Genomic DNA, 19,365 nt, shown 5'->3' with positions numbered 1-19,365 from the left:
CCTTGGACTGATGTACTGTGGAATGTAAATCATACCAGATACAAAGAATTTTGTCCTCAAAATGTCTTGCAAACATGTCATAGGGCTACTGAGGGTTGTATCTAGGGGTGTGCAAAGTGGGTCTTCTCTGCCTTGAAATTCAATCTGGAGCTCTGTAGAGGTGTTTCTCTGACTCGATTTCTGGAGCAGGTCCCTCTCTCCGCCTCGTCAAATTACCCGTCAAAGAACCATAAGCGGTACATTCTCGTCAATGGGAATTAACAGAAATGCTCACAGCTCCCTCAGTTTTAAAGATAAACACATGAAAATTGGCACAGTGACAACTTTTAAAGAGGGCTTTAGGTATGGCAGTTTTAGAGCAGATCCCTGTATTCAGTGATTTATAGGGAACTCAAATGTCCTCTCAGGCACCTCTCACAGGGGAGAGGAAAACAAAGCAGTGGGAAAACACTTAGAGCAATAACAAATAAGTAAATATATTAATAAATGCCACAATAGCAGCACACAGCAAGCCCAACCTCAGAGAGGACAGGAGGCTTGCAGGACGAGGAGAAGGAGGCACCCCCCAAACTGTCGGTTGAGCACATTGGAGTGAGTCGAGTCAAGGTAACAACAGCTTCCTCATAGGAGGCTACATGGGAGGATGATGATGATGACCCCCCTTGCACTGGAAGCCCAGCCAGCCAATAGGAGTAACTAACTGAGAAATAAATATCCTGCCTGACTTAGGTATAGAAGCTGACACACTAACGATACAGCATTTTCACACTGTGGCTGTTTCTATGAGTCCAAGCAGAAAGGCGCAACCAACCAACCAGCCCTGCACTTCCTCTCCCGACATGGCCAGAAACAGCACAGCAGCAGCAGTCATTGTTTCCCATGCCTCATAATGGAACATTATCAAAGTGTGCTTTATTAATTGTGTACTGCTTGTGTGCACTGCACAACCCTAAAACACGGAAACATACAAGTACAAGAAGAAGACACTTGTAACTTTGAAGCCAAGTGCTCCTGGGAAGGCTCAACTTTGAGGAAAGAGAGCTACAGCACATCAAACCGCTAAGAGGAAACAACAACAACAACAACAATAAGAATAAGAATAACAATAATAATAGCAGCAGTGCAACCCAGCCCTGCAAAGCGGGGCGGGCAGGCACATTGGAGGAAATAGCTTTAACAGAACAGGCAGGCACATGTGAACACACTGGGGGTGGAACAGGTGAAACAGACCCCTCTCTCCTCTCTCTGCAAAGAAACAGAGTCTTCTCCGTCTCTTTCTCCCTCCTCCTCTAAATCTCAGTTTGCAAACAACAACCCCCATCTCACTCTGCATTGTATGTGCAAAGATAAAAGAATCTGTGTGTGTGTGTGTGTGTGTGTGTGACCCTAACGAATGCCGCAAGACCAAGAACAGCAATGAATGCATGGAATCAAGGACCATGAGACAATTCCCTCCCCCAAACACTGTGATTGGAGGAGAACAGAATATGATCATGGACAGCACTATGGCAATTCCTAATTGGTTAGCCACAGATGTCAATAATATCAATTATCAAAACTGCCCCACCCCATCACCCCATGTTCTTCATTGGGAGGTTTTCAATTAGACACACCACACATTCACACACAAAATGGTCAGAAAATTACAGAGACTTTAAAAGCACCAATTGGTGGGTGCTCTGAGATTATTCAATGGGTTTGGAAGTGGCCAATCTCTACTCTGGAAGATTGAATGCTCCACAGATGTTTACAGTTACCAGATAATTCTGGGATGAAGTGCACACCCTAGATCAGATCTTCCATCAGACCAGAACACAAAAATCCTCACAAAATACTACTTGCCCAGTGAATGACATTGGGAGGAAACAATATCAAAGAGTGGGCTTCATAACAAGCTCTTACTTGTGTTTGATCAGATTCAACCTGCATATCAGTTGTGTCCCAGCATGCTTCAATGCTCTCATCTCAGATGTATACCAAGCAGCTGAACAGACTCTGCAAAGTGGGAGAGTTGTTCAGGAGCGTTTATGTTAACTGCCCTGGTTATCTCCATATTTCACAGAATGGCCAGGGCAACAGAACCTTCTAACACACAGGTTGGAAAATCCCCCAGAGCCCTTAGCCTCTGGAGGACGACTATCCTAATAAGCGGATAGATATGAAATTGCCCACTTCAGACTACTATCCTCATGTCCAGTAGAGAAAACCAAATCTAGAATGTGACCACTACATGTGTTGGGCTGATGACATGTAAAGACACTCCCATGTTGATTATGGCAGGCATGAAGTCCTGAGCTGCTGCAGACATAGCAGGCCCAGCATGGATATGGAGGTACTCCAGAACCATCATTCCTGAGAAGCAACACTATATATAAACACTTTTTGGCACTCAAACAGACAGGAAGCCTGGACCAAGAGATGTAATTCCTGTAGAGTAAACACAGCATCTCCCCTTTCCCAACCCTCTAATCTATCCTGATCCAGATCTACACCAAGCAAGATATAACATTATAAAAGCAGTTTGAAAATGGTATATAAATTTTGTATACTTTTTAATGTTCACTGTTTTTAACTATTGTAAACTTGCCCAGAGAGCTTCGGCTATAGGGTGGTATCTAAATCTAATAAATAAATAAATTTAATAAACAAATATGGAATGTGTCCTGGGTCCCAGCAGTTGTCAATGTACTTCAATACAGTTTTAAAGCAATAGTGTAGATCTTACCTTGATGTTGGCCAGATGGCATATCTGGGGCAAACTTCCCCCAGGTGTCCATGATACACATCAGGTCTGCTTCCTCATCTACAATTACATTATGGATGAGGGAGATCTAATTAATCAACTTGGCACTCAACAACAGCACCAGCAGACCAGAGGAGAGGCTAGCAAGACTGTCATAATTCTTCTGTGTGTGGAGAAGAAGGGATAGGCATGTCTCCTCATCCCTGTCATGCTTCAACATACGCATCACTACCTTGATGGGAGCCTCCTCATCCATTCTTAGGTGAACATCAAAACCAACTATGGGGCACAAGATCTTAAAAACCAACTGTATAATACAGATCAAAGCAGAAGCATAGTGAATATAGCAGGTGCCGGCCCACACTGTGGCAGCAGTAGGGAAGCACCAGAGGGATAGCTAAAAACCAGCCATCCCAGCTGTGCTCACTGCCATAGTAGCGAGTTCATGTCGCTGCTACTTTAAAATCCTTCTATCCCTAAGACAAGGTGACTTGTATGCCTTGCTCAGTCTGCTGTCCAGGTGATGTCGACGCGCAACTTTAGGGCCCAACTCTTACTTCTGATGGTTCTTTATATCGGATTTGGACTGGACAAATAGAGGACACCTTCAAAGTAGAGGACAGTCCTTTGGTGGCCCATCAAATACTGTCCTATGCAAAACAGGACACATGGTCATCCTCTGCTGAAGATGTAGTGTAGAACAGGTTTGTCTTAATTGTGTGCTGTAAAATCAAACATGTGACCAAGGCTATGTTCTGGTGGGTATGCCCCCTTGGGGCTGAACACCCCCCTGGGCATGGGCATGGGCATGTTGGTGGGCATGCCCCTTGGAGACTGGCCATGTTGGTGAGCACATACCCTTGGGGGCTGGCCATGTTGTCCTCCTTTTTGGTTTCCAAAATATGGTCACCCTAGGGGTGGTGCCTTCATCAGGTTGGGGGGAAATACCCCAGCAACATGGAGGTGAGAAAAGCTAACTCGAGGAAGGTGAAGGCAAGGGGAGAGGCAGATAAGCAGCATGTTACAATACCCAGTGACTAACCTTAAAGGCTGCCTCCTTGGCTCCAAAATAAAAACAAACTGGCATTATTCAAGCTATTTCGCAGGAAAATGCTTCATTGATTAAATTGCTCTTTAGGTCTGTTGCAACACAACATTTTCTTCGCTGGAATGCTTCTGGAAGTATTTCAATTTGGGAGGAATAAATGCAGAAGACATTAATCAAAATTGAAAATCCACATGGATTTTTTATAAACAGATGAGCAGGAATATAAACCAACTTCTTTATGGTTCTTCCTCAAACACAAAAGGGGGGGGATCTAGAAAGGTTTTCAATTCTGCTGCAATCTTCACTGCATTGCAGGGGGTGGGCAGAATGTTTCCCCATTTTCTATTTCGGGGCAAAAAGGTGTTTTTTTTGCGGGGGGGAGCAGGAATACTTTCTAAAACTTCCCCTCCCCAACTGGTGCCTTTGTTAGCTGCCTATTGTTTGTTTTGGCACCATTTTAAAAATAAGGATCAGAGGATGCCAGGACCAGGCAAGACGATTTGCTGCCTGCAGCAAAAGACAAAACGATGTTCCCACCATTCCATTTATAGAAGCCAATCAAGCTGGCAGTTGAATCTTACTTCAACACTGGCTGCCTCTGCTCATGGGGGACAGGGCAGGCTATGTGGGCAGGCTCTGTCTTCCAGCAACCTGTGCCCCCTGCTGCCCCCTGAGAACTGCCAGCTGAGGCAGTTACATCTTCCTGCCTAGTGGTAGGGCTGGCCCTGTATAGTGCAGGGATGGTGAACCTATTTTGGCCAAAGTGCCAGTTTGCCACCTGGGGAAGGTGAAGGCAAGTATGGGCCTTCCAGGGCCTGTATGTCACCACTGGCCAGAGTTCAAAGTGCCTGTGACCATCTCACTATTTCACACATCATGAACAGATGTACACACACACACACACCATTCCCAGCCCCGCTCCTTAACTTAGCTGATCCATGCAGATTAGCTGAAGAGGGTGGGTACTTCTTTTCATTTCTCAGTACTGAGCAGGAAAAACCTCTTTTGTCTTATCAGCAACTGACTGGAGATAAGAGCTTTTCAGTGGCTTGAGCTTTTCAGCTGTTTGTAGTTTTAAAAGGTGGTCTGAGATAAAAGCTGTTCTCTACCTGGGGGTTGGGGCCTGGGCCTGGGGAAGAAGCTGGTGGGTCAGATGGGGAACTTCCACAGCAGGAACTGGCCCAGGAGCCAAAGGTTCCCCATGCCTGACATAGAGAATGCGATGAAATCACAGCCAACCAGTTTAGTTAGATGATGATGTGACAAAAGGTAAATCTGCTGGACAAATGTGGAACACATTTTCACTAATAGGATCACTGCTGTGATTCTATAAAATCCTACCATCAAACATACATTTTGGTTTTGAAAGGCTGTGATTCAGCTTTTCAATTCAGGTCAGCATCTTCCACTGCCCTTTAGTAAAACTTTGCATTAAATTCAGGGATACACACATAACAAAGTAATCACGGCACAGTCTGAGAAATGCCTGCTTATCCAGGGGAGAACTTGCTCTTATCTCTATGAAGTTGCTCTCCCATGGGCCTTGGGCGTATTTGGCCGGTAGTGAAGCGGTATTGCCGCTTCTCTGTGAGTATTTTTGATTTCAGCAAGTCATCCATTCAGCATTGCATAATGTGAATGCCCAGGAGTGGAACAGGTGGGATCTTTTGCCTGTGGGCATTGAGTCACAGTGCTATCAGCAGCCTGCAACACCTGCAGGCAGTTAGCTTGCTCACTGTGCATCTCTTGGCTGACATGAGTTGTCTTGCTAGGTGCCAGTTGACTTGGTTTGCCCTTCCTCCAGCCTTGTTCCTTGGAGAGTCTTATTCGCTTTAGTCCTTACTCAAGATTCTGGTGCTGCTGCATTAATGGGCCTTTGCAGAGGTATGTTTTTTCACTGGACCTGAGATTTGTCCCTAGTCCCAGTGTCGTGAAAAGAACAGCCATTAATCTGTTGGCATCAGTACCTGCCCACACCCATCATAGCACTGAGGTCTCATGCACATTCCATTTTGTAGCACTGGGGAAATGGATTCTGTAATGGCCCACAATGTAGCATCCTAAGTATTATTTCCAAGGCAGGATCTACACTACTGCTTTATAACAGTTTATAATGGGCCCATGACACATTCCATATACCATTTTCAAACTGCTTTCAAAGTGTTATATCCTGCTCAGTGTAGATCTGGCCCAAGTGCCTAACGAACAAAATACTAGTGTAATTGGAAATTCTGTTTGCACCGTGGCCAACCAGTTGGCCATGGGAAGCCCACAAGCAGGACATGAGTGTAATAGCACCCTTCCACTCATGTTCTCAGCAACTGGCATACAGAGGCATACATACTGTCCCTGATACTAGAGGTAATAGACAGCGATCACAACTAGCCATTGATAGCCTTATCCTCCATTAATTTGTCTCTCACCCCCTTTTAAAGCAAAGTTGGTGGCCATCTTTGCATCTTGTGGTATTGCATTCCATAGTTTAGCAGTGCCCTAAATGAAGAAGAACTTCCTTTTATCTATCCTCCCACCATTCAGCTTCATGGGATGACTCAGTTATTACTAGGGATGTGCTCCGCTCCGATTAGGAGCGTAGAAGCAGTAGCGGATTGGCCTGCTCCGCCTTACCCAGAGGCGGAGTAGGAGCGGACCGCGGACCCCCTAGAAGCAAGGCGAAGAGAAGCGCCCATTTTTCGGAGCTCCGAGTTCAGGCGGAGCGCTCCGGTCGCCATCTTGAAAACATTTCGCCATAGGATTGCATTGCGGCAAATAATCGCGCATAACTACGTTGTTTTTGAAGCTATCGTTCTGGAAATTCTTGTGCACAGAGAGTCGTGGATGGGGGTCATTTTGAGACCACTCTCAACTTTCTGCGTTGTCTGGGTCGCAGGCTATATTTTTGTGAAAATCGGGTCAACCGCGCGGCTCAAACTGCGTTTTCGGCTTTTCGCCCATAGGATTGCATTGAGGGAAAGAATCGGGGATAACTGGGGGGGGGGGTTAAGCTATCGTTCTGAAAATTCTTGTGCACAGAGAGTCGTGGATGGGGGTCATTTTGAGACCACTCTCAACTTTCTGCATCGTACGGGTCGCGGGCTAGACGTTTTTAAAAAATCGGCGGGAAAAATACCTTTTTCAAAGGGCTGAGGGGCAGAGTCAGCTCCCGGTCATGATGATCCCAAAGTTGGAGGAGGGCATAGGCAAAACAGGTAACTTGGGATTCTGGGAAACTTCTCTTTCTTCATCTGAACGGGCTTTTCCCCGTGTTTTTTAACACAGTAGCCCCACCAAATGCACAAACACAACCTGAAATCATATATTAAGCCAAGAATAAGAGATAGAAACAGAGCACTGCTCCCCACCCTAACCTTGGGGAACAACTGAATCGATGTGGTGCAAGGGGATGAGCTCCCCTAGGGCATCTCATCGTGGACGTGCCCCCACTCTCTCCTGCACTGGAAGGCCATTAGAGCCTTCCAAAGAGAGTAAAACGGTGGAGCAATGCCTATCATGAGTTGAAGTGAATGGTCACTTTTCAGTGGTGGAGCAATGCCTGTTCTGAGTCGAAGTGAGCGTTTTACTTCTTCTCAGAGCTGTGGCTGTCAGTGTCTTGAACTGGCAGCTACTTCCCCCTCCCCCGGGCACGTCCCCCTATTGCTGGTAAAAGACAGATATAGCCTTTTAAAAAAAGTTCTTCTTGTTGTTTATTGAGCAACACTGCTGCTTTTAATTCCACCCCTCCTTTGTTTATTGATTGATTTATTCCATTTTATATGCATTACTGGCTTATCCTTGGCTCACTTCCTTATGCCCCCAGAAATGCCAGCTGCATGCCTGCCTGCCTTCCCTCCCTCCTCCCCTGCCCACCTCGCAGGGATGTTGTGTGTGGGGTGCCCGATTTTCAAAAATTCGCCAAAAATCAGGGGATGATGGGATTGCTTTGAAACTTGGCATGCGTGTGTATATCCCCATGAGGTGTCATGGTGCCAAACATGAGGTTTCTAACTTGAACAGAAAAAAAGTTGTATAATTTTTTAGCTTTCAATGCAAGCCTATGGGGGGGGGGGAAACGGAGCTCCGGATCCGGATCCGGAGCTCCGGGCGGAGCGGAGCGGAAGTGGGCGGAGCGGGGGCGGGGCGGCCCAATCCGGAAAATGGTGGATCTGCAAGTGAAGCGGAGCGGGGGGTCTGTGCACACCCCTAGTTATTACCAGACGGGGAGAAAAATATCTCCCCTATCCACTTTCTGCATCCCATGGATAATGTTATTCACTTTTATCATGTCTCCCCTTACTTGTCTTTCCCCCCTAAGCTAAAGAGCCCCAAACACTGCAACCTTTACTCAGAGGGGAGTTGCTCCAGCCCCTTGATCATTTTGGCCTTGCTTTTCCAGTTCTTAAAACATACTATCAGAGCAAAGAAAAATAAAAGTAGTATTGTTGTATTATTGCAGGGTGTTGAACCTCAGACTAAATTACCCTTTGGGATCCCCCAATCTTCAGATCTGTATGCTAGTTTATAGCCAGCAATGCCGTGTGTTTCAAACAAAATGATTACTCCTGTGAAATCCCCCTGTGAAATCCCACCTGTTTCAAGGTGTCTAACAAACAAATGCAATAGCACAAGGGTGTAGAACATCTTTTGGCCTGAATTCAGGACTGTTATAAAAGATGGGGGATTGGGGTGTCCTAACTCTCAGGCATTGGCTAAGCCCAGTGTGAAGGGGGGCAGCTCTAATCCCTCCAAAGCAGAGGGACTGGCATAGAGAGCCTCCCACAATGTCTCTTTGGCACCACTAAACTCAAACCTGAACTATTCATGATGGGTAGTAGCCCATCTCCCTTTCTGAGAGAGAGAGAGACAGAGAGAGAGAGGTATGAAAAAGGGTTTCCATAAACACACTGCTGATTGGGCCTATTCTCACAATCCTGGACAACACACCCAGTCTTGAGCCACTCCTGCTGTTCTTTCCCTTCTCAACTGAGATTAATTTCTTGGGTACCGCATTAGTGGCATTTTCACATCCGCACTGGTCATTTTGCCAAAGTTATGACCAGAAAAAAAGAAAGAAAAGAAACAATTGGCAAAAGCCAAATTGAACCAATGAAATGAACCAATTGCCAAATGGAATCAATTAAACCACAAGCCAGTCTTTCAAGAAGTAACACCCAGGGAAAGCAAATATATACCAGCCTAAAAGCCAATCTGGAAAAAAAACTTTTTTGTTCTGGTGGGCCTTTGGAAAATAATCTGGACTTCCATCTATGCCTAGGACTCTTAAAACTGTTATGTTTTTAAAATGTTTTAAATGTTTTAATACTGAAATGTATTTTATTATATTTTTAACTTTTGTATATTTCTATTTATAGGTTTTAACTGTATATGTTTTAATTTTGTAAAGCAGCCTTGAGGCCCAACATTGGGCAAAAGGCAGGATTATTATTATTATAAATTATACTAGTTTATGATGATGATGATGATGATAATGATGATGGTGACTAATAATAATAATAATAATAAATTTAAAGAATCTTTTCTGGCCACCTAAGGAGCAGCCAGTCAAAAATGCATGGCATGAAAGTGGGCTGTGCCACTTGCCCACCTATCTTGACTGAGCATTTGTCTGGTCAGGAATGGAAGTTGTTTAGTACCCCACCTCTGCCTTGCATACAGTCTTTTGGGCAGCTTACATATCCTTTGCAACTCCTCGCATGCCAGCCATTTTGTGGTGCTGAATGGACTGTTTGGATTGTTTGTCAGACTGCTGAATGGACCCATAGCCCTAAAAGATCGCCTAATTCTGACCTGGAGAGTTCATGGCAGAGATGAGAACTGAACTTTGACCTTCCTTTAGTCTCTTAGCCATTTTTGGTTGCTAAGGAACAACTGCTTCAATGTAAACGGATTGGCCAGGTTTTACGCTGAGGTTGCTGATCTGTTTACTTCATAAGCAAGTGACTGGATCATTTTGAGACTGAACTGTTCAATCCTCCACATGTCTACTCAGAGGTACGCCCCATTAAGTGCAATGGGTCTTGCTCTTTGGTAAATGGGCATAGGTTTGTAGCAGGGACTTTTGTATGAATCTGTCTTATTTTATAGCCATCTATCTAGCCCTTAATTGAGATTTTAATCATGTTTTAACCTTCTTTTATTGTCCATCTGTGGCATTTTAAGACTGTGTGATTCGCATACTTTGACTTAGATTATCATGTGCCATAAAAAAATCCCCACGATACTTACCTGTTAAATGTTGCTATCCATTCATTGCATGCAACATTAATTGCATTACATTTTCAAAGCATGACAAAAAAAAGCAGAAACTGGAATAAATTGTGCTTTCTTTCAGATGTGGTAAGGCTACAATTCTATACCCACTTACCTGGGAGTAGACCTCATTCAACTCATGGGATTTACTTCTGAGTAAACCTGTATAGGATTGCACTGTAAATTTGCTTTAATCTTTCTCTTTCTCTCTGTGAATACATGACATTTCTTGTTAAATTGCAACCCCACTTTCCAGCTTTTATTTGGCTCAAGTCTCATCCAGGAAACCTCAGATGAGCCAAGGAGAAAAGACGAAAATAATTTAACTTTTATCCTTGTATAGTTGTTTTTGGTAAAGGATCAAAAATTGCAGACCAGACTGCTGAATAGCGAATATTGAGTAGTTAATTCTTCCTGTGGTGTCTCAAGTGGAAGCAAGTTGGGCACATAAAATGAAACTTAACAGACTACACCCGCCTATGTCTTTAAAAATCACTGCTTTTTAAGTGAAAGCTTCCCCTTGAAGCATGCTTTAAGTGCTTTTCCATATAATAATATGCTTAACATTTTGAACAGCACTTTGAAGTGTTCAAAGCACTTCACGTGCATTATCTAGCTGTAATCCTTACAACAACCCTGTGAGGTAAGTCATGGAGAATGGCAATGAGACTTAACTTGACAGAAAACATTCTCTGACTCTTATTGGGAACACAGACACATTGAATCCTTATTTTCTAAACTTCTCATGGTGATTTAGAAATATTACTAATGTTTTGGGGGAAAGCATTTCCTTTGCTTTAAGAACCATTTTCTGGTGTATCCTTTTCAATTTTCTCGCTTTGTGCACTAAAATATTCTAAAACGTGTTGTTGTTTCTTCTCTTTGCAAAAGGAACTTGGGATAATCTCAGCAAGACACACTCTGCTGCTTACTAAGCTCAGTCTATTACACCAGGATCATGGCTTAAATTGAGAAAGATCTAGCAAGGAAAATCAATCTGCTAAGTGAAGCCATTTATCTCTGCCATTGGGCAGGCTACCATTTCTTGTGAGGTAAAAGAAGCCAAGATCAGTCAGATAGCTAGGTGCACCCATGTCAGCAGCAAAACTTCCATTGGCCTCATGGGAGCAGGAATGTCTAAGTATGATTAGCAACAAAGTTCATTCCCCTTGTTAGAACAAGAAATGTAACAATATGAAACCTTCTTATGGAAGCAGGAATAATAGTTATAGAGAAATGGAGGGGTGGAAATCCAGGTCAACTGGGATGGGTGTTTAAAATCTATCCTATAGATTTTAAACACCCATCTATAGATAGATTTAAAATCTATCCTATACTGCTGCTGCTATTTCCATTCACAGGACTCACGACTAGCACAACAGGAACTTGCATTTCTGAAAGCAACCTGACCTGCTCTATTCTGGAAATTTTCTGGAATGGAAAAACATTCCACTCTTTCTGGATGCTTCAGGAACTGCAAGCTTCCCCTTACACTAGTGGTGAGTCCCACTTCCTCATGGGCAGCATAGGATACTGCCCTTAGACATTATATAATATATGTATTCAAATAGATTGACATTATGTTCATATATCTCAAGGAAGAATGACACAATTATTGACTGGTGTTTAATGCTCCCCACAGACCGACACTGTGACAGAATATAAATGCCCATCCAAGTGGAATGGTAGTGCAGAAAGAATTGTTGAAAACCTGTTCCTTGGAGACATTCAGGGCACCTGGTAAGTAATGCTCATAGCTGGTTGCTCTGCTTTCCCATCTGAGTTCCTTTCCAAACAGTAATGCCTACACAATTCTGCAAGTGGGACAACACATGTTCCTGTTCTATTATACCTTGTAGATAGTCCCTTTAAAAATGAAAAAAAGGTGGTCAATCCTTATTCTCTTGCCATGTGGCATATATAACTTCCTCTGAAATTCCACTTTCAAATTATTTCAGTGTGTGTGTGTGTGTGTGTGTGTGAGTTGGGTTGGTGGAGGCATTAAAAGAACACCCTCCGTAGAACAGTTCTACTCAAGATTTTGTGTGAGTTGTTTTTTAATCGAATAAAATCCATAGAAAAGGAATATCATGTTTTAATGTTTGCCTGAGGTCAATTTTTTACCATATGTCCCTTGGCTGCCATCCAAGCCTGCCTCATTAAATCACATAACACACTGAGTAGCATTTCTGTTGAGAGTTGCCCTGTAGTTATAATAAGCTTGACACTAATTGTACACTGAATGACATATCAAACAATATCTTCAAATGAATCACTGAAGCTGTCTGTTTCCCGGTTGCTATTTTATGGGAGAAAGGGGGGGGGAAATGTTTCGGGTTCAACGTCCTTCCCATCTGATGCCCCTGCCATTCTATGAAATTCTTTAAACTGAAAATAAAATTCCAGAATCTGTGTTCTCCCTGTCGTGCAATTCGTGTACATGAGCATCTGTTTACTTACCAATTTTGGAGGGCAGATGTGCACTACAAATGTATATTGCACTTCTTTGGGCTTCTACAGGACATGGAACGGCTGTTAAATCAGTTAGTGTCTGTGGAGTAGATACGCACTCAGTTGAAAACCATCTTTTTCTCCACTTTGTGAACTTGTAGCAATGGGTAGGCACCAGTACAATCTCTGACACCTTTCTTGGCATCCACTAAGCTGCCCTACTCATTCTACTGTTTGTTTTTAAATAACAAAACATCTTACTGTTGGCTGGGATTGTTTGAAAGCAAAGTGAGGGTATCTAACTGTTTCCATAATCTTTTCTCATGAATGCCTCTCTGGGCTACATGTTGGGCTCAGAGACATTATTAGGAAATGATGATGCCAGTGGCTGCAGGCCAGTGCTTTCATCTACAGCCTGGCCATTTTGTGGTGGTGCCTAGGACAGTTACTTAAATTGCCAAACGTGCCCACGAGCACACACAAAATGTTGTCTACAGCACCCAGCATTTGATGCAAAGTAAAAAAAAAAAGTCAGGCCTTAGGCACTGGGTGTTTTCTGTTGGGAGGAGGTGTCCCTGAGAGGAGTAGTTTCATTTCCCCAGTTAAGGTTTATTCCCCAGTTAAGTTTCATTTTTTCAGTTAAGTCTCATGTCTTTAAAGTGGGAAAAGTACTTTTGTTTTGGGGGAAGAGGGTATAAAGGATTGAAAGAACCAGAGCCAGGGAAGATCAGAGCATGAGGAAGGAGCAGAAGGAAGCAGTTTGAAGGAGTCTAGGTGCAGCTAGGGTAAAAGAACTTGCATTTTTGCAACTTTTATTTCCTTGGAATGCCTTCTGCATTATTCAGCTCTATTGACTAAGTATCTTTAGTTGTAAATTGCTTGTTTTATTTTACTAGTAAACTTTTGTGTTAAACCTAAAAGAGTTTGGAATGTCAATCACCCCATGTCTACAGCCTAAACCCCACCTTACTGGAAGGGGAAGATAAAAGAAGGAAGGCTGGACTCTTAAGAAAGCAGAGATCCTTCAGGGGATCCAGGTCATAGAAGGAACCCTGACAGTGTTCAGTGATATTTCTATGGAAGGGGTAGCTTTTGAGAACTTAGCTGAGGTTGTGTATTCTGCCCCTCTCCCACACTCACTCAGCCAGCTTTATAAACAGAAAGGAGGGGTAACACTGAGGCTGTTCCTGCTATCTCCATAAATCTTACCATGTGCAGATGGGATATTACACTATTGTCATCAAAACAAGAGGACCAGCAAAGTCAGAAAGGAAGCTGAGTGACAGTTCGACTGATTGTCTGGGAATGCCTTCGTTTATCTCAAAGGGTTTGGAGCTTACATCACTTTCATTTGGCTTTAGTCAGCACAATCCTAGGTCAAAAAGCTATATGAAGAATTGCTCAAAAGATCATTTATTTTAATCGGAAGACACCCGCTGCAGCTGTGCTACAAAGCAAAATCTGCCTCTAAGAATCTTGCTTTGTAAATACTAGCAGATCCACTGCAATTAATGCAATAACAACATACTGCATTACACATAATTACACCCATATTAGGAAAAGAACTAGCTAAAGAAGTTGCTTGCTTGCCAAAACTATTTCCTGGGGGATATTTATTTTGACAAACATTCAAGTAAAAATAAAAACCAATCTGGCCTGCTATAAAGCTTCTGATTTTAAAAAATCAAAGCTTTTATGAAACGTTAAAAAGATGGGGCGGGGGAGCAAAGAATAATCTTAAATCACTGGAGAACTTATTTATATATGTGTGCTCATGCATATTTGTACGTTAAAGGGACTTTTAAAGTAGGCCAAACCAATGTTTAAGAGAGCAAGGCCTAATCTACTCCAAGCAGAATATTGCACTATGAAAGCAATACATAAAAGGCAGGAGCCACACTACAGCATTTTAGTGGTATGGGCCCATTGACACATACCATATACCACTTTCATACTGCTATATCCTGCTTGGTGTGGCTTCTGCCTTGTTTATACCACTTTCATAGTGCAATATCCTGCTTGGTGTAGATAAGGCCCAAGATTATGCCATTCAAAAGGGTTTCCCCCCATAAATGCTGTCCTCCTTATCTGAGCCACTTGGCCTGTGCTACATGGCCTGTGCTATTGTTGTTCCCCACCTTGATCCAAACGGAGAGACGGGTAAGAAATAAATTGATGATGATGATGATGATGATGATGATGATGATGATGATGATGTCTATGAGAGGGATGTAGAGCCCTTTTCAGCCCAAAGGCCAAATTCCATTATGGAGAAGCTATTGAAGAGGGCTGCACTGAAAAGGGAATTTCTGCAGGTGCCATTTGTATGTGTGCAGAATCTGGTGAAATTCCCTCTTTATCACAAAAAGCTGGAGGAGCCCTACCCTCTTGACCAGATACAAAAGAGGGCAGGGCTCCTGCAACTTAAACTGTTGTAATGAAGAGAGGATTTCACCAGGTTCTGTATATATATTTGGTAACCTCCAAATTAGATTACTGCAATGCGCTCTACATGGGGCTGCCTTTGAAGACTGTTCAGAAGCTGCAGCTCATGCAAAATGCAGCAGCCAGATTGATACCCGAAACCAGAAGGTTCGAGCATATAAGACCAACTCTGGCCTGCTTGCATTGGCTGCCTGTATGTTTCTGAGCCCAATTCAAGGTGCTGGTTTTAACCTATAAAGCCTTACATGGCTTAGGACCACAATACCTGATGAAATGCCTCTCCCAACAAGCTTGGAGAATGGTAACAAGGGAGAGGGCCTTTTCAGTGATGGCCCCTCAATTATGGAATGATCTCCCCGATGAGGCTTACTTGGCACCAACATTGTTATCTTTTCGGTGCCAGATCAAGACTTTTCTCTTCTCCCAGGCATTTAACAGCATATGCTGATTTTTTTAACTGACCCCAGAATAGTTGTTTTTAAATGGATATTGTCTGTTTTTGAACGTATTTTATGGTTTTAAATTTTGTATATTTAAATTTTGTATATTTGTAAAAACAGTTCACTGTTTTTAACTTTTGTAAACCGCCCAGAGAGCTTCGGCTATGGGGCGGTATATTATTATTATTATTATTATTATTATTATTATTAATAATAATACAAATGACACCTGCTGAAATTCCATTTTCTATGCAACTGTTAAAGACACAGGAGCCCTGGCCATCTTTCCATATGGTCACCCTAAAAGTTTTTGTATTCATTCCTTCTAATATGTTCCCATGTAGCATGGAAAGGGGAGGTGTTTTGTTTTGTTTTTTAACCTCATGGCATACAACCCTAATTATACCCATTATAAACTGCTATAGGCTTGAGCAGGCCAGCACATGTTGGCAGGCAGGGCCTTGATTCAGGCCTAACAGCGTTCAGCATGCTTCCACTGTGCCATCCTCACATAAAAGGAAGAATGCCTGACTGTGATATAAACAATGACATGGGTTTCAGGGTTCTGGGTCATGCTAGGTTGATGACCTATGACCATGATATATTCAGCACAATTATCTGGAAATCCCAGATTATTTCTGGACTGAAATAAAGGAAGTTCACCCATCCCTGCGATGACATCATCCATGGTTCTCCTTGCTAACTTTAAAACATCATTGGCAAAGATGTTGCACCAAATTGCAAAAAGTCCATCATGCTGTTTTCTATTTAACATGGCATATGCCATCTGCATGCAGCATTTTCTCCTCATTCACTCTCAGAGTCTTAGAGCTGCTGGTTCTTAAGCTAAAAGAGAGAATTGGTTACCCATGTGGTTTTCATAGAGTTAAAGGAGCTGGATCATTCTCCCTTTTGGCTCAATTTTTTTTTTTAAAGAGTAGCGTGTGCAGCCTTAAAGTGCTGCCATGTTAAATACAAGGCTGATTAATGGGGGCTTTATGGGCAGTCATCATGGACAGTAGGGGGAAGGAACGGGAGATTCAGGCACCACACCATGAGAAAGTGTATTCTCAAGTACAGAGTATTTGTAACTGGGATAGGGACTTGGGATTAAATGATCCCTTGGGCCCTTCTATTTCTATGCATTTGTGTGCCAGTGCACACTAATGGTGGCCACAAGTGAGTGTCTTGAGGATGAATGGCTGCTGCCAAGTTCAGACTTGAGCACCACTCATACAGGGGACTGTGAGAATCAGTACCTCCATGTGGAAGATATGCATGTGACTACTACAATTTGCATAGTTATGGCACCACTGCTCCTCAAAGGCTGCCATAATTATGGAGGGGGGGGCTATGTACAGCCCCTGTGTGGCCATCACAAAAGGGGCAGTAGCATAAATGCTGCTTGGGAGAGGAGCTGGGTGAACCAGCCATATGAGTCATAAGTCTAGTTCTGTATGCTGAAGTCCACGGACAATTCACCTGAGTTCACAGTGCCGAATAGCATATGGTAGATTGAAGTGGTTCTTAGCATGTCTGTGTGACTGCCTGAGGGTGAGTGAAATGGAAGAGACAGTGTGGCATATGAGTCAGAATTATGGAGCTCTGGAATATGGTTCAGTCTGGGCACTTCTCGCGTCCTTGTTAAGCCAGAAATGCTAAGCTGTCTCTTTTTATGAAATGTCGGCTAATGTACAACAGCAAATGACTCTAGCTGCCAAGGAAGTAAACATGACTAGACAGAGGCATATGTCTGCTAACAAACTGCGTTGGCTGATCGCGTCCCAGAATTGCTGCAGTCTCCCTTTTCAGAGCTTTTGTCATCAAATTTTTAATACATTGGAAATCTTGCATCGATTTATGCAAGAAATGTTATGTGGCTCATAAGCTTGGATGATTTACTGTGCAAGGAACTTTGGCCACCAAGTTCCTTGCACAGTGACTCAGAATGTGACACACTGTTCGCTCTGAAGGGTTATGATGTTCATTAGATGGCTGGAAACAGGGATGGAGGTGAGGAAAGAGAGAGAGATCAGGGATTGAGAAATGAGCAATGGAAAGGTAGAAGTAAGACACAGATGCTTAAGAGCAGCCACTTCACCAGAGGCTCATTTGGCATTGAGATGTGTTCCTCCCACAATGATCTGTCCTTTATCACAATAAAGCCTGATTCTGTCATTCGTGAAATTATTACTTTGAAATATGGGCATATGCATGAGTACGCAACACCCCATCTGATTGGCAGGTCGTTTATAACTGCCAGCTTTTTGAAAGGATTTAGGATTACAGCTTGGAAAACTGGCAATGGGAGATGCATCAAAATTTGGGCGAGGAGTTTATGCAGAAAGCAACGCAGCTATGTCTCAATTGAGCTGGGAAGCAGGTGTTGGAATGCCCACACTCCAATGACTTATCTTCTGTTACTCATAATGAAGTCCTCCCTCACTGAAACATCCCCCATTACACCTATCAATCCCTTAATCTAAATGCAACAGTGTCGTTCTTCTCACTTTCTCTGTCACATTCTCCCCCTCTGGCAAGCAATCCGAATGACTCCTAGTTGGGATGACATACAGGAGAGGAAAGGGAGGTTAGAGAAACCGTTTCACATATATGACACCAGTGGGGGAGGAAGCAGCAGCCAGGCACCTCTCCATTGTGCCTGGGTCCAGCTCCAGCTGAGAGCCCCCTCCCTCCTGCTGCCAACTGCCACTGCTGAACTTTGAAACTAAGAATGTGGTGTCTGAATTTGCTTTGCTTTCCCCCCTCCTCCTCCTCCTCCCTCCCAATCCCCTTTCCTTTTGTGTCATGTTTTTTAGATTGTAAGCCTGTGGGCAGGGACTGTCAAGAAATATTTTTGTGAGCTACTGTGAGAGCCTTTTTTGGCTAAATGTCGGGATAAAAATGCATAAATAAATAAATAAATAAATAAATAAATAAATAAATAAATTTTCTAGGGATGTGCTCCGCTTCTAATCGGACCGGAGAAGCAGGAGCGGAGTGGGGGGCTTCGCCTGCCCTTAAGGCGAAGGCGAAGAGGATTGGGGGGCCGGCGGAGCATGGCGAAGAGGATCGAGGTGAAGGCGGATCCTTTGCCTCGATCCGGAGCTCCGCCGGAAAGGTAAGTGGGGTTTACCGGGCCCTGCCGCTGTCGCTGTCGCCCATGCGGCGACGGCGGCAGGGCCCGGTAACCCCCTCTCTGCCCTCCTCTCCCTTACCTGCCTCCGTCCGCAGTCCGTTGACATCTTCAATTGAGCCCACGGTTCCACCAGGAAGCCTGGGCAGCTTGCGGCCCAGACTTCCTGGTGGAACCGCGGGCTCAATTGAAGATGGCGACGGACCACGGACGGAGGCAGGTAAGGTCCCCCTCTCCCTTGGTCCTTTACCGGGCTCTGCTGCTGGGACTGCCTTGAGTCTTGGTGTGCGTATGTATCCCTGGACAAGCTATCATGGTGGCGAGTTTGAGGTTTCTAAAGTGCAAATTGACGGAGCTATGGAAAGGGGTGTGAATGGGGTGCCCGGTTTTCATAAATTCCCCAAAAATCAGGGGATGATGGGATTGCCTTGAGTCTCGGCGTGCGTGTGCACCCCTGGATAAGCTTTCATGGTGGCGAGTTTGAGATTTTTAATGTGCAAATTGACGGAGCTATGGAAAGGGGTGTGAATGGGGTGCCCGGTTTTCATAAATTCCCCAAAAATCAGGGGATGATGGGACTGCCTTGAGTCTCGGCGTGCGTATGTATCCCTGGACAAGCTATCATGGTGGCGAGTTTGAGATTTTTAACTTACAAATTGACAGAGCTATGGAAAGGGGTGTGAATGGGGTGCCCGATTTTCATAAATTCCCCAAAAATCAGGGGATAATGGGACTGCCTTGAGTCTTGGCGTGCATGTGCAACCCTGGATAAGCTTTCATGGTGGTGAGTTTGAGATTTTTAACATGCAAATTGACGGAGCTATGGAAAGGGGTG

Source organism: Elgaria multicarinata, chromosome 5 (assembly GCF_023053635.1).
Source record: "Elgaria multicarinata webbii isolate HBS135686 ecotype San Diego chromosome 5, rElgMul1.1.pri, whole genome shotgun sequence".
NCBI classification, from domain to species: Eukaryota; Metazoa; Chordata; class Lepidosauria; order Squamata; family Anguidae; genus Elgaria; species Elgaria multicarinata.
The sequence above is the reverse complement of the archived record's forward strand: the minus strand, read 5'-3'. Positions refer to the sequence as shown.